The sequence below is a fragment of the Pantherophis guttatus genome, chromosome 7 (assembly GCF_059756535.1).
Source record: "Pantherophis guttatus breed Tessera chromosome 7, ASM5975653v1, whole genome shotgun sequence".
Classification (NCBI taxonomy): Eukaryota; Metazoa; Chordata; class Lepidosauria; order Squamata; family Colubridae; genus Pantherophis; species Pantherophis guttatus.
The window spans coordinates 84,554,290-84,568,325 of NC_142069.1; the positions used below are offsets into that span (position 1 = coordinate 84,554,290).

The 14,036-nt window shown below is 46.6% G+C and overlaps 1 protein-coding gene across 1 annotated transcript in view; it reads right to left on the minus strand.

Annotated features, from left to right (window-relative positions):
* The window catches only part of TSPAN9 (tetraspanin 9), a 145,667-nt gene that overhangs the window by 115,009 nt on the left and 16,622 nt on the right, over positions 1 to 14,036 (minus strand). The gene's annotated exons all lie outside the window — the stretch shown is intronic.

The following is a 14,036-nucleotide window of genomic DNA, read 5'->3' on the forward strand; positions in this document are numbered from 1 at the left end:
CTGGCCTAGGCTTCCTGATATAGTAAAAAGCACACAATTAGTCCCCAAAATCCCTTTTTTTAATTTAACGGCTGTGAATTCCTTTCATTCACAGCACGTGCTGAATCATCCAGAGTTTATAAATAGTCCAACAGAAGTCTGCCACAGTCCTTCGGATAAGGCTGGTAAACACCCACCTTTATCTTCTTTGACACGCTGCCAAAGACCTAATTGGCAATTATCTTGGCAAGGCCACGGAAACACAGAGTCAAAAACGGAGCTTCAAAGTACAAACTGACACCATCCACAACGTTGCTCTCCTGCAAAGGGCCCACGTGCCTTTGCTCCTCTTTTAAACCTTATGGGAGGGGCCAATCATCTCCAGGCCTTACTCCTGAGTCGTTCTTTTTGCTTTAGCTGCTCTTGCCTTCTGGCAGCTCTGCGCATGTGCGCACTAGGAACAGGCTCCTCCTGTTCCTCTGCCTCTCTGCTGTCAGCCTCTGGAGGCTCCGAAGTCTGCACATCACTCCCCGATGGCCCTGGCCCCATCTCTGCCTCCGACGCAGAGCCCACGTCCGGGCCTTCTCCTGACTCCAGGACTGGTCCATTTTCCTCCCCCGGCTTATCACTGTCCGACTCCGCTGCCACCTCTGCAGGTTGCTGGCGGACCACAACAGATATATATCTATGGAGATTCTCAATCATCCAGGTCAAATTTGTCCCCAAAATGCCTTTTTTTCCAAAATGTCTGGATCTCAAAATGATTGTTGAGCAGCCCCGGCTCAAGCCGGAACCCCAAATTACTCTTCTGGACAGCCAGGAATGGAGTTTTGCAAAATTTGCAAAATTGAGTTTGGGTAAAAAGTGTAGAAAAAGAGGAAGGCTATTCCCCCCTCTTTGTCCCAACTTTCTTGGGTTTTATATCTTGGAAGCTTCTTGGATGAGAAGCGAGGCGTTTCCAAAGGAAAATAAAAATCAAGGAAGTCCAGTTGCCTTTTGGGAAAAGCATGTTTGGGACGAAGAGGAGGTTAGCCTTCCTCTTTTTCTACACTTTTTACCCAAACTCAATTTTGCAAATTTTGCAAAAGTCCATCCTTGGCTGTCAGGAGAATAATTTGGAGTTCCGGTTCGAGCCGGGGCTGCGTAAGAATCAATAAAAATGAGATCCAGACAGCTGTAAGGAAATAAATTTATTCCTAAAAGCAAAACAGTTTGCTTTTTTGGGGGCAGCTGCAGAGAAATGAGATACAGTGACAGACTTTTATAGGTAGAGCTGTTTGAGGCCGTGGAAGTGTTTAAGTGCTGATTCAAGGGTGATACTTGAGGTGTGTGTGTGTGTGTGTGTGTGTGTAGGTAGGCTTGTTCTTGTGAACGTGCAGTTCCGTTGGAAGACCTAATTTCATTAACTCTATTTGAGTTTGCAGACCTTCTCCTTTGATATGTGGATTGGGTCTGGATCAGGGGTGGGTTCTAACCGGCTTTACTACTGGTTCTCTTTGTCCGCGCGCTTCGCTCGCGATCGCCTCTTCGGTCACGCGTTTTGCATGCGATCGCCGTGCACATGCTCGCTTTGCTCGGCTGGGCGCCAAACTTGCACTTTGCGCAAGCGCATTGCAAATCTGCCCAGCTGAGAGATGCGGCAATCCGCTCTGCCGCACCTCTCAGCTGGGCGAAAAAATAAGAAATATAAGGTCGGCATAACAGCGGGGCGGGCGGGAGGGCCCAGCTCCCGAAGACAGAGAACCGGTTCGGTGACGTCATATCGTCACCGCTACCAGCTCTCGCGAAGCGGTGTGAACCAAGAGCAACCCACCACTGGTCTGGATAACTTATTTGGTGGGTTTGAGGAAGTTTGGCTAAAGGATTTCGGCCCCTGCCTACCGTTTGCTATTTTTGCTGGATTAATTTAGTTTCAGCTTGACTGTACAATTATCTAGCGGAGACGCCGATTTCTGGGACCATTGTGGATTCTATTCGTGCTCCAAGGGAAGATGGAAAACAATCTAAAGGATAAAATATATTTTGGGATGGAAAAACTTCTCACATGCCTCTGGAGGTCAGGACTGCAGGAAGCATCTTGAAAATGGAGATAAAAATGAAACCAGAAACTTTTTCTCTTGGGGTTAATGGAAAAAGAATTGGGGGGAACAAATTGGAACTTTGTTATTATTATATGTTGACCGCAAAAAGACTATTCGCTGCGGTTCCTAATGCCAGCACACACACATGGATGGACAGAAAATGGGGAGTGGGGGGGGTGGCAGGGGGGTGGCAGCCTGGGGAGGCCGCGCCAAAGGCTGGCCACCGTTTCGAACCCTGCTATTAGGCCCTGTGAAACAGCCTCTTTTGAAGCCTCTGACCAGGCCTTCGATAGTCAGCCGGCTGAAATAGAAAACTCATCAATTCCCCCCGGGGGTCTCGGGATGCCTGGCGGACTTCCATAAATATGAAATAGTGCAAATGTTGACGTGACAGCTTTGCCTACATTTTTGTTCCCGTTGTTTCAAGCCCCGGATTTGTCTCCGCTGCCATCTAGTGTGCGATTTGGCCATTTGTATTTGGAGGGGAGAGAGGGAGGAAATAAATCAAGTTTTCCTAACCTCGCTTTACAGGGGAAGCCTTATTTTATTTTATTTGGGATTTGATTTGGGATTATGGGAGCGACGTGGCGCTCCCATGTAACTCCTCTCCTGCGCGAGCTGCACTGGCTCCCGGTGGTCTTCCGGGTGCACTTTAAGGTGTTGGTTCTCATCTTTAAAGCACTCCATGGCTTAGGGCCAGGGTACTTACGAGACCGCCTGCTGCTACCGATAACCTCCCACCGGCCAATACGCTCTCACAGAGAGGGCCTCCTCAGGGTGCCATCGGTCAAGCAATGTCGGCTGGCGGCCCCCAGGGGGAGAGCCTTCTCTGTGGGGGCACCCGTCCTGTGGAATGAGCTACCTCCTGGAATACGACTGATCCCGGACCTCCAGACCTTCCGTAAGGCCCTGAAGACTTATTTATTCCACCAAACCGGCTTAGCCTAAATGATTTTTTAATGGGTTTTTTAAATTTTATAGACTCGGGGTTTTAAATTGGGAGGCCGATTGATTTAATCTCTTTTAATTATCTTAACTTTTGTATTGTATGTATTTTAATTTTGGCTGTTCACCGCCCTGAGTCCCTTTTGGGAGAAGGGCGGTATACAAATTAAATTAAAATAAAATAAATAAAAATAAATAAATAAAATTTATTTAGGAAATGTATATTGCCGCCTATTCACACAAGGCAACTCAAGGCGGTCTTACAAGAATATCAAAACCTGATAGAAAAACAATAAAACGAATAAAAGAGAGAATCATATAAGGAATTAATAAAATACTTTAATAAAATAATATGATATAACATTATTTTATATATTAGTTAATATTATATCATATTAATATTTAAGGCTGTCAAACGATGCTTTCCGTTGGTGAGGAACTTAACAATCACAGAAGTGATAGAGAGCACCGCAAGCGAATTGGGTCAAATTCCTAGAAAGCTAAGCAGGATTGGGGCCAGAGGTGGGATTCAGCCGGTTCGGAACAGTTCAGGCGAACCAGTAGTTGTGACTTGCCCACCCCAGCACCATGTCATTCTATATAGCTGCATTTTTTAATCTGTGTGCATGCGTGCAAGCACGCGTGTGATCAAAGCGCATGCACAAAAGGCCGCACGCATCCGCGGAAGGCGCGCACGCGCTCACGTTATTAGTGTTCCGGCGAACCGGTTGTTAAATTATGCGAAGCCCACCTCTGATTGGGTCTGATTAGAATTTGGATGGCAGATGAAAGATAACTACGGGAAGCAGGAGAAGGGAGGCGTGTTGTGAGGATGAAGGGTAGAAAGCTGTAAATGAGAGAAATCAGATAAGAGGAGACCTGCAAAAAAAAATGGAGATAAGAGCAAGATTGTGCATGATGCATGTTCAGAAAACTAGAACAGAACAGAACAGAAAATATGGGATGGGATGGGATGGGACGGGACGGGACGGGACAGGACGGGACGGGACGGGACGGGACGGGACGGGACAGGACGGGACGGGACGGGACGGGACAGAATGGATGGAACAGAATGGAACAAACAGAACAGAACGGAATAGAAAATATGGAATCGAATGGAATAGAAAATATGGAATGGAGTGGGATGGGATGGGAGGGGAGGGGAGGGGACGGGACGGGACAGAATGGAATGGATGGAACAGAATGGAAAAAACAGAACAGAACAGAATAGAAAATATGGAATGGAGTGGGATGGGATGGGATGGGATGGGATGGGACGGGACGGGATGGGACGGGACGGGACGGGACGGGATGGGACGGGACGGGACAGAATGGATGGAACAGAATGGAACAAACAGAACAGAACGGAATAGAAAATATGGAATCGAATGGAATAGAAAATATGGAATGGAGTGGGATGGGATGGGAGGGGAGGGGAGGGGACGGGACGGGACAGAATGGAATGGATGGAACAGAATGGAAAAAACAGAACAGAACAGAATAGAAAATATGGAATGGAATGGAATAGAAAATATGGAATGGAGTGGGATGGGATGGGATGGGATGGGATGGGATGGGATGGGATGGGATGGGATGGGATGGGATGGGACGGGACGGGACGGGACAGAATGGATGGAACAGAATGGAACAAACAGAACAGAACGGAATAGAAAATATGGAATCGAATGGAATAGAAAATATGGAATGGAGTGGGATGGGATGGGATGGGATGGGATGGGACGGGACGGGACGGGATGGGACAGAATGGATGGAACAGAATGGAGCAAACAGTACAGAACAGAATAGAAAATATGGAATGGAATGGACAGGAACAGAACGGAACGGAATAGGTTTATTGGCCAAGTGTGATTGGACACACGAGGAATTTGTCTCCTTGATCTCCTGAAATGTGGTCAAAGACAACAAGGACATCAGAATTAAAAGACGCAGAGAAAATGCAGAGTGGAATTTCGTGTCTAAACCAGACTCATACTTGTATCATGTCACCGTTCCCAAATTTAGGACAGCTTTATCCTTAGCTGGATTTAATGTTCCCCCCACAGCTGTCCTGGAACGGAAATATAGGAAAACCCCATACGAAACCTTATACTGCCCTTGTAGTATGGATGCTATAGAAACCACAAGCCGTTTTTCTGTATTGCCGCTTATACAGGGACATTCACCACCAGTTGATTAGTTCTCTTTTATTTAAATTTCTGGGGCACTCCAATAGATTTTAACAGCACTACCTGTGACCGAATAAAGATAAATTAATTTCGCTAAAAGTAGCAACATTAGGTATAAGCTTCACCCACCAATGGTTGCTAACAGAAGCCAACATGGGTTTGTCAAAAACAGATCATGCCAAACAAATCGTATTTCATTCTTTGACAAAGCGACTAAATTACTAAATTAGGGCACCAATGAAACGCGGTGGACATAATCAGAGGTGGATTTCAGCAGGTTCTGACCAGTTCTGGAGAACCGGTAGTGGAAATTTTGAGTAGTTCAGAGAACCGGCAAATACCACCTCTGACTGGCCCCGCCCCCATCTATTCTCTGCCTCCGGAGTCCCAGCTGATTGGGAGGAAATGGGGATTTTGCAGTAACCTTCCCCTGGAGTGGGGAGGGAATGGAGATTTTACAGTATCCTTCCCCTGCCACGCCCACCAAGACATGCCCACCAAGACACGCCACGTCCACCAAGCCACACCCACAGAACTGGTAGTAAAAAAAAATTTGAAACCCACCACTGGACATAATATATCTGGATTTTAGCAAGGCATTCGACAAAATAGATCACAACTTTCTTCTTGGTAAACTAGAAAAATGTGGGATAGACAGCATCGCCACCAGATGGATTTGTAACTGGCTGACAAACTGCACTCGATGTGTAATCTTTAATGGAACTACATTACATGGAGAGAAGTAAGCAGTGGGGTACCAGAAGGTTCCGTTTTAGGCCCAGTATTCTTCAATATCTTTGTAAACCATGTAAATGAGGGAATAAAAGAAGAACTCATCAAATTTGCAAATAACACTAAAATGGCAAGAATGGCTAACGCCCCAGAAGATAGGCTGAATATCCAGATGGATCTCAACAGACTAGAATACTGGGCCTTATCCAACAAAATAGAATTCAAAGTAGAGAAAACTAAAGTCTTACACTTAGACAAGAAAAAAACAAAAGTACAGGTAGGTGAAACCTGACTCAACGATAGTGTTGTGGCTCCATTACCGGAGCCTGTGTCATCGGCAGGAGAGGACTCCGAGAGTGAAGGAGAGGAGTTGGCAAGGCCTCCCTCTCCAGGACCCTCCTCTTTGGCAATGCCTTCGGTGTCCGCCGAAAGGCAAGAGATAGGGCCGGGGCCAAGCACGTCCACGCAGCCACAGGTGGACAGTGTTGAGGGTAATGAGTCTTGGCTGGATCCACGTCAGCGTCGCAGAGATAAGCGCGCGCAACAGAAGAAAAGGCGTGCCCGAGATTAGGCTGAGTCACTGGATCACACCCCACAGGATATAAAAGGGAGCGTGGTGGCCAGTCAAACCTTGCGACGAACAAAGCTGAAAGCTTCCACGCCATTCTGCATTGCCGGACTTTTTGCTATAGACTTTGCTGGATTATCTCTGGACTTGATTGACTCCGTAATTATTGAGCTGTTTCTTTTGATGTACCAGGAGTGGGGAGAAGTTATCTCTCCTCTTCGTAAATAATAAACTCTTGGCAGGCAGCCACTAGGTTGTTGCCAAGTTCCGTTATCATAAGGAAAAGGATTTTGCCGGCTGGTTTGGTCTTTAACTCTTGAACGTCTGTTGGTGTGTGTGCGTGTGGTTGGGGACAGAACGTGTGCGCGTGTGGTTGGGAGAGGGATCTTGGAATCCTAGTAGACAATCATTTAAATAAGAGCTAGCAGTATGCAGCAGCAGCCAAACAAGGCAATGGAATCTCAGGATACATTAACAGAGGGATAAAATCAAGATCATGTGAAGTACTACTACTGCTCTATAAAGTCTTAGTAAGACCACACCTGGAATACTGCATCTAGCTCAGACTGCCCAAGGAGCTGCTGATACAGTTCGACAAAGGAATTACCGTCATCTGCACCTCTATAACGGTCTGATTGGGCACTGCAACCAAACAAGGCAGACACAGACTTCAACGGATAGTTAGAACTGCAGAAAACACAATGGCTACCAACCAGTAGTGGGTTCCACTTACCTTCGCAAACCAGTTCGGAATTGGGAGTGCGTGCGTGCATTTACTTTGCTTGCACGCAGTGCTGCGCATGCGTGATGACGTCCGGGCGCGTGGGCGGAGCCTCCCACCGCCATCACTACCGGTTTGCCCGAACCGGAGCGAACCGGTAGAAACCTATCACTGCTACCAACCTGCTTTCGATTGGGGACCTGTATACTGCACGAGCCAGAAAGAGGTCTGTGAAAATATCGATAGACCCCTCACATTCTGGACATAAACTGCTTCAACTTCTTCTCTCAAGCCGACGCTATAGGGCAGTGATGGGTAACCTTTTTGCCGTCACGTGCCAAAAGCGAAGGGAAGGCGGGGGGTCACGCGCACATGTGCCCACACCCATAATTCAATGTACCCCACCCCCACACACATCTGCGCACGGTTTCCCTGCTCCCCCTGCTTTTGGCACGCGATGGCACGGTGGGCCTGGTAGGCCCGTTTTTAGCCCTCCCCAGGCTCCAGAGGCTTTCTTGGAGCCTGGGGAGGACAAAAACAGCCTTCCCCACTCCCCTGGAGGCCCTCCAGAGGCCAGAAACGGCCCATTTGCTGACTTCCGATGGGACTGGAAGACCCATTTTTCGCTCTCCCCAAACTCCAGAGCCTTTCTAGGAGCCTGGGGAGGGTGAAAACGGCCTTTCCCACCCCACCCCCACGGAGGCCCTCTGGAGGCCTGAAACAGCTTGTTTCCTGACTTCTGGTGGGCCTGGAAGGCCCGAAAAATCAGCTGCCCGGTGTGCACATGCGCACTGGAGCTAAGCTAGGGCAACACTCGCGTGCCCACTGATATGGCTCCGCATGCCACCCGTGGCACACGTGCCATAGGTTCGCCATCGCAGCTATAGGCCATTGCATGCCAGAACAACTAGACACAAGGGCAGTTTTTCCCACCATTCCATCACTCTGTCAAACAACAAATTCCCACAACACTGTCAAACTATCTAGTAAGGCTGTATTACCATTATTCTCCTCATCTTTCCTATTACTTATCTCCTTATCTTCTTATGACTATTAACCTTGTTGCTTCTGCCTTATGATTTATATTGTTTTATTTAGTATCCTAGTATGATTTATGTTGATTGTCTATTTAGCGTCCTATGGCTACCGCTAAGTGTTGTAACTTATGATTTATGATGAATGTATTTTTACGATGACCACGATTTATCACTTGTTGCTTGCATGTACAATGAGAGCTTATGCACCGGAGACAAATTCCCTGGTGTGTCCAATCACACTTGGCCAATGAAGAATTTTATGTTCTATGTTTTGGTCCCCACAATCTAAAAAATAGGTTGAGATTTTGGAAAAAGTGCAGAGAAGAGCAACAAAGATGATTAGGGGAGGATTGGAGGCTAAAACATATGAAGAACGGTTGCAGGAATTGGGGATGTCTAGTCTAGAGAAAAGAAGGACTAGGGGTGACATGATAACAGTGTTCCAATATTTGAGGGGCTGCCACAAAGAAGAGGGAGTCCAGCTATTCTCCAAACCACCAGAAGGCAAAACAAGAAGCAATGGATGGAAACTACTCGAGAGTCTTGTTTTGAAAGTGGGTGAAGAGGCAAAACATGGTTTGGGGCAGAGGTAGTATTCAGCCGGTTCGGATCGATTCTCCCGAACCGGTAGAATAAATTGCTGTTCTATTTAGGGATGTTTTTGAGGCTGGGCGCATGCACCAAAGGTGCGAACCCGAGCAAAGCACATGCGCAGAAGGCCGGGGGCAGGTGCGGAAGGCAGGTGCGTGCCTGAACCAGCACACTCACGCATGAAGCAAGCGTGTGCACGAGCGGTGAACCGGTAGCAACATAATGTGCAACCCACCGCTGGTTTGGGGGAAATGAAGACAAGAGTCAGGAAACAATGCAGGAATGTTGTACAGTTCTGTGCAGGCATGACAGTGGGATGTCCAAGAACAGAAACGAAGCAAATGTAAAAAATAATGTCCAAGAAGAAATTGAAAAGGAGGAATATGCAGATGTTGAAAAAAAATAACAAAGCTACAGGTGTAAACGATATAATAAACGCTTGTAAAGATATGAACATGGTTTACTTCCGGGTGCGATTCCGGGTGCGATTCAAGGTGTTGGTTACCACCTTTAAAGCGCTCCATGGCATAGGACCCGGGTACCTTCGAGACCGTCTAATAATAATAATAATAATAATTATTATTATTATTATTATTATTATTATTATTATTATTACTACTACTACTACTACTACTACTACTACTACTACTACTACTACTTTTGGAATGGCTGTGTAACCGCTTTCACACATGTGTGTAAAGATTGCATCCTTACCCAAGAACTGGAAGAACGACTGGTAAGGAAAGGAAGAAGAGTGAATGCAAAATCGGGCATGGATCATTTTGCTGAAGGTGTCCAGGAAGTGACTGGCAGAATTCTGCTGAAAGGAAACCACAAAAAGCCCATTTGCAAAATGCAGTGCATTGTACACTGGCCAGAGGTGGGGTTTCCTTCAGAAGCCAATGAGAAATGACAGAATGGGAGAAAGAACACTGACTGTTATGTATCTTGATTTAGGGATAAGTGTGCAATAAAATGTGCAGGCTTCGAATTATGGAACGCAATGCACGAATACCGGGCTGAACATTGCTTCATGAATGCTACCAGACTTGGCTACATGGCAGTAAACAGAATAACACAGGTGGAAGGAACCTTGGAGGTCTTCTAGTCCAGCCCCCTGCTGAAGCAGGAGACCTTATAGCAGTGTTGTCGAACCTTTTCGGCACTGAGTGCCGAAACGTGACCGCGCGTGCGCATTCAGAGGAGCACCGGAAGAGCAACTCCCCGGTGCATATGTGTGGGAGCTCCAGAAACTGGAAGAGCAGTTCTCCAGTGTGCCTGCACACGCCGGGAAGCTGAGGTTCTAGTTTCCGGTGTGCGCATATGTGCCGGTCATCTGCTATTCCGGTTTCTGGCATGCATGGGTACACAGTTGGCCGGCCCGCATGAATGCACTGGAAACCGGAAACTCAGCTTCCCAGCATGCACATGTGCGCCAGGGAGCTGCTCTTCCAGTTTCCCATGCTTCCGGTTTCCCACGCCACAATCCGGAAGAGCAACAGGCGATGGCTGGCGTGCCTGGAGAGATGGCTCTGTTTGTTTGTTTGTTTGTTTGTTTGTTTGTTTTGTTTTATTAGATTTATATACCGCCCTACTCCTGAAGGACTCAGGGCGGTGAACAGGCACAAAATAAAATACATAGATACAAAAGTTAAAAGACATAATTAAAACCAGATTAAATAATTTAGCCCGAGACAATTAAAAAATCCCAATAATTTAAAACAGATTAAAATTTCAATTTAAAAGAATTTTAAAACAGGGGAGAAAATTAGGCCAGGCCGGCTTGCTGGAATAGGAGAGTCTTAAGAGCACGGCGGAAAGTGCATAGATCCGGGATCCTCCGTATCTCCGGGGGGAGCTCGTTTCAGATAGTAGGTGCCCCCACAGAGAAGGCTCTCCCCCTGGGGGCCGCCAGTCGACATTGTTTAGCTGACGGCACCCAGAGGAGCCCCTCTCTATGAGAGCGTACCGGCCGGTGGGAGGCTGCTTGTGGTAGTAGGTGGTCCCGTAAATAACCAGGTCCTAAGCCATGGAGCGCTCTAAAGGTGGTGACCAAAACCTTGAAGCGCACCCGGAAGACCACTGGGAGCCAGTGCAGCTCGTGCAGGAGAGGTGTCACACGGGAAGTAGCATGCACGGGCTCTACATGCTACTTCCAGCAAGCGTGCCATAGGTTGGCCATCACGGCCCTCTAGTATAGGGTTCCGGAACCTAGAGTTCACTGCGTTATCTTACATACACCACACCTATAACCCAGAAGCCTTGACTCTTTTTAACTTTCCCAAGTTGAAAAGCATGCTGAACGCAAACTTGGACCTTTCAATAAAAACGTTGTTTGTATCATTGAAAGCTCTGTTGTTGTGTTTTTCTTTTAAGACAAAAGATGTTAACGTATGAGTTGTTGTTGTTTTCCTAAACGAAAACCTCAGTATTCAGCAGTAGTGGGTTTCAAAAAAATTTATTACCGGTTCTGTGGGCGGGCTTGGTGGGCGTGGCATGGCTTGGTGGGCGTGGCTTGGTGGGCATGGCAGGGGAAGGTTACTGGAAAATCCCCATTTCCTCCCGATCAGCTGGGACTCGGGAGGCGGAGAATAGATGGGGGTGGGGCCAATCAGAATTTTTACTACCAGTTCTCCGAACTACTCAAAATTTCCGCTACCGGTTCTCCAGAAGTGGTCAGAACCTGCTGAAACCCATCTCTGGTATTCAGGTTAAATTGCCATGTTGGCACTTTGTGATAAATAAGTAGGTTGCAGTTTGGGCACTCAGCCTCTAAACAGTTTGCCATCACTGGAGCCCTGGTAGCGCAGCAGACTAAAGCACTGTTATTGCTGCTTGCAATTACTGCAAGTTCAAATCTCACCAGGCTCAAGGTCAACTCAGCCTTCCATCCTTTCTAAGGTAGGTAAAATGAGGACCCAGATTGTGGGGGCAATAAGCTGACTTTGTATAAATATACAAAAGTATGAAGGCTATTGCTTAACGCATTGTAAGCCGCCCTGAGTCTTCGGAGAAGGGCGGCATATATATCAAATTAAAAAAAAAAACCTGCCCTGTACAGTTACAGACAAATGCTATCCAATCTCTTCTTGAAAAACTCCAGTGATGGAGCACCCACCAACTTCTGGAGCAGAGGTAGTATTCAACCGGTTCGGACTGGTTTGGGCGAACCGGTTGTAGTGACCTGCGGGTGGCCTGGCGCTATGCCGTCCTACTTAGGCACGTTTTCAAGCCGCACGCATATGTGCAAGCCACGCGTGCAAGCCGCCCGCATGTGCAGAAGGCCATGAGCTTGCACAGAAGTGGCGCGTACGCTCACATTTGCGAACTGGTAAGGAAAGTAAGTGATTGCCACGCCTGTTCTGGAGGCAAGTCTTTCCACCAGTTTATTGTTCTCACCATCCGGAAATTTCTCCTTAGTTCTAGGTCGCATCTCTCCTTGATTTGTTTCCATCCGTCGCTCCTTGTCCTCCTGCCTTCCGTGCGCGGAATAAACTCGGCGCAAGAATAAACAGAATGCTTAATGACTGGTACAGGGTGTCAGTGCGAGAACCTACGAGGTCCTCTTGGCTGTTTCATGTATTTATGATGTACGTGGAAAAGATGCTGATGGTGACAGAAGCAGCATGTTGGGTAGGGATTTGAATGTGCGCGTAACTGACACCGTTGCAGTTGGCGAGAGCGGAAAGATTTGCAGCCCACGTTACGGACCCTAGGATGGAAAGAGGAGCGAGGACCTGAATATGAATGGGAAAGGAAGTGGAGGAGATTCTCAAAAAATAGGTGGGGAAAAGACCATTCGGAATTGATGTAGTATGGAGATCATTAAAACACGGCTGTGTGCCAGATGGTAAACAGGGGACTGCTTACAGGAGTGGGATGGATATAAATTATTTTTAGCGAACCTGTGTTTTACCTTATTCTCTTCTCCGATTTCTTTTGCTTACTAGTCCTTTACTACGGGTTGCATAATACGTGTTGCTTTAAAAGGACTCTGTGATGCGTAGATAAGTAGTAATAATGGAAAGGATTAATTCAATGGGGCTTTAAATCTACTCCTGATAAATTTGGGGACACTGTCTGTCCTGTCCTCATTTTCCAATTTTTTTTCCCCGTCATAAATTCATCCAACCTTCATCATTCATCTCCTAACATTGTTTTTTTCCTTCAAGGTCTTTTGTACATTTTCAACTATGGATACGGGTAGTCCTCGACTTACAACCGTTCATTTAGTGACCATTCAAAGTCGCAATGGCACAGAAAACCGTTGTAGCATCCCCACACCAATTTTGATCGTGCGGTCAAAATTCAGAGGCTGGGTTCGTATTTATGACCGTGGCGGCGTCCCAAGGTCACGTCATCCCCTTTAGCGACTGTCTGACCCACAAACTCAATGGGGAAGCCTGATTCACTTAACAACCGGGTTACTAATTTATCAACAGCAGTGTTACACTTAACAACCGAGGCAAAGGAAGTCGTAAAATGGGGCAAAAAAACTTCACTTAACGAATGTCTCACTTAACAACAGAAAATTCGGGCTCGATGGTGGTCGCAAGTCAAGGATTACCTGTGTATTGATTCCTTTCCCTTGTGTGTAATGCTCTACTGTAATTGTTACTTAAAAAGACTGAAACTGCAGATTGTGCATTTCAGAGTGTAAGGCGACAAATTCCTCAGAAATGTCGAAGCTACTCAGAAGTTATGTTTCTCTGATTTTTAAGCTACACTCAGCAGCGGGAACGCAGAGGAGGCTTTCGTGATTAAACAAGGTTTGACGGCTGCGTTTCCTGAAATTTTCTCCTCCTTTATAAATGGCTGGTACCAGCTGACTCTAAGCCATGATGTCCGGACAAGCATCTATTGTTAAATAACCCGAATCGTCCAGTCAATCAAGTCAGTTGCTATCAAAGGAAAGACTCAGAGCAAAAGAAAAGAAAGAGCATGATTAAACTCATGTGATCGTGGTCTGAACAGAAACTGTGTTTGCTGAAGGCACCGTCCTAAACTCATGTTTACAGTTTACAAAGATCCCCTCTCTTGTTTGCTGCTCTCTGTAAGCGAAAGTCGCCTGGCTATTATTGTCCCTTTTGGTTTAAAAGATGAGATTGCAAATATATATATATATATAAAGATGCATTAAGGCTTATTTTCTGGTTAGGTCTTATTTGGGGGGGAAATACGGTACTAAATGCATCC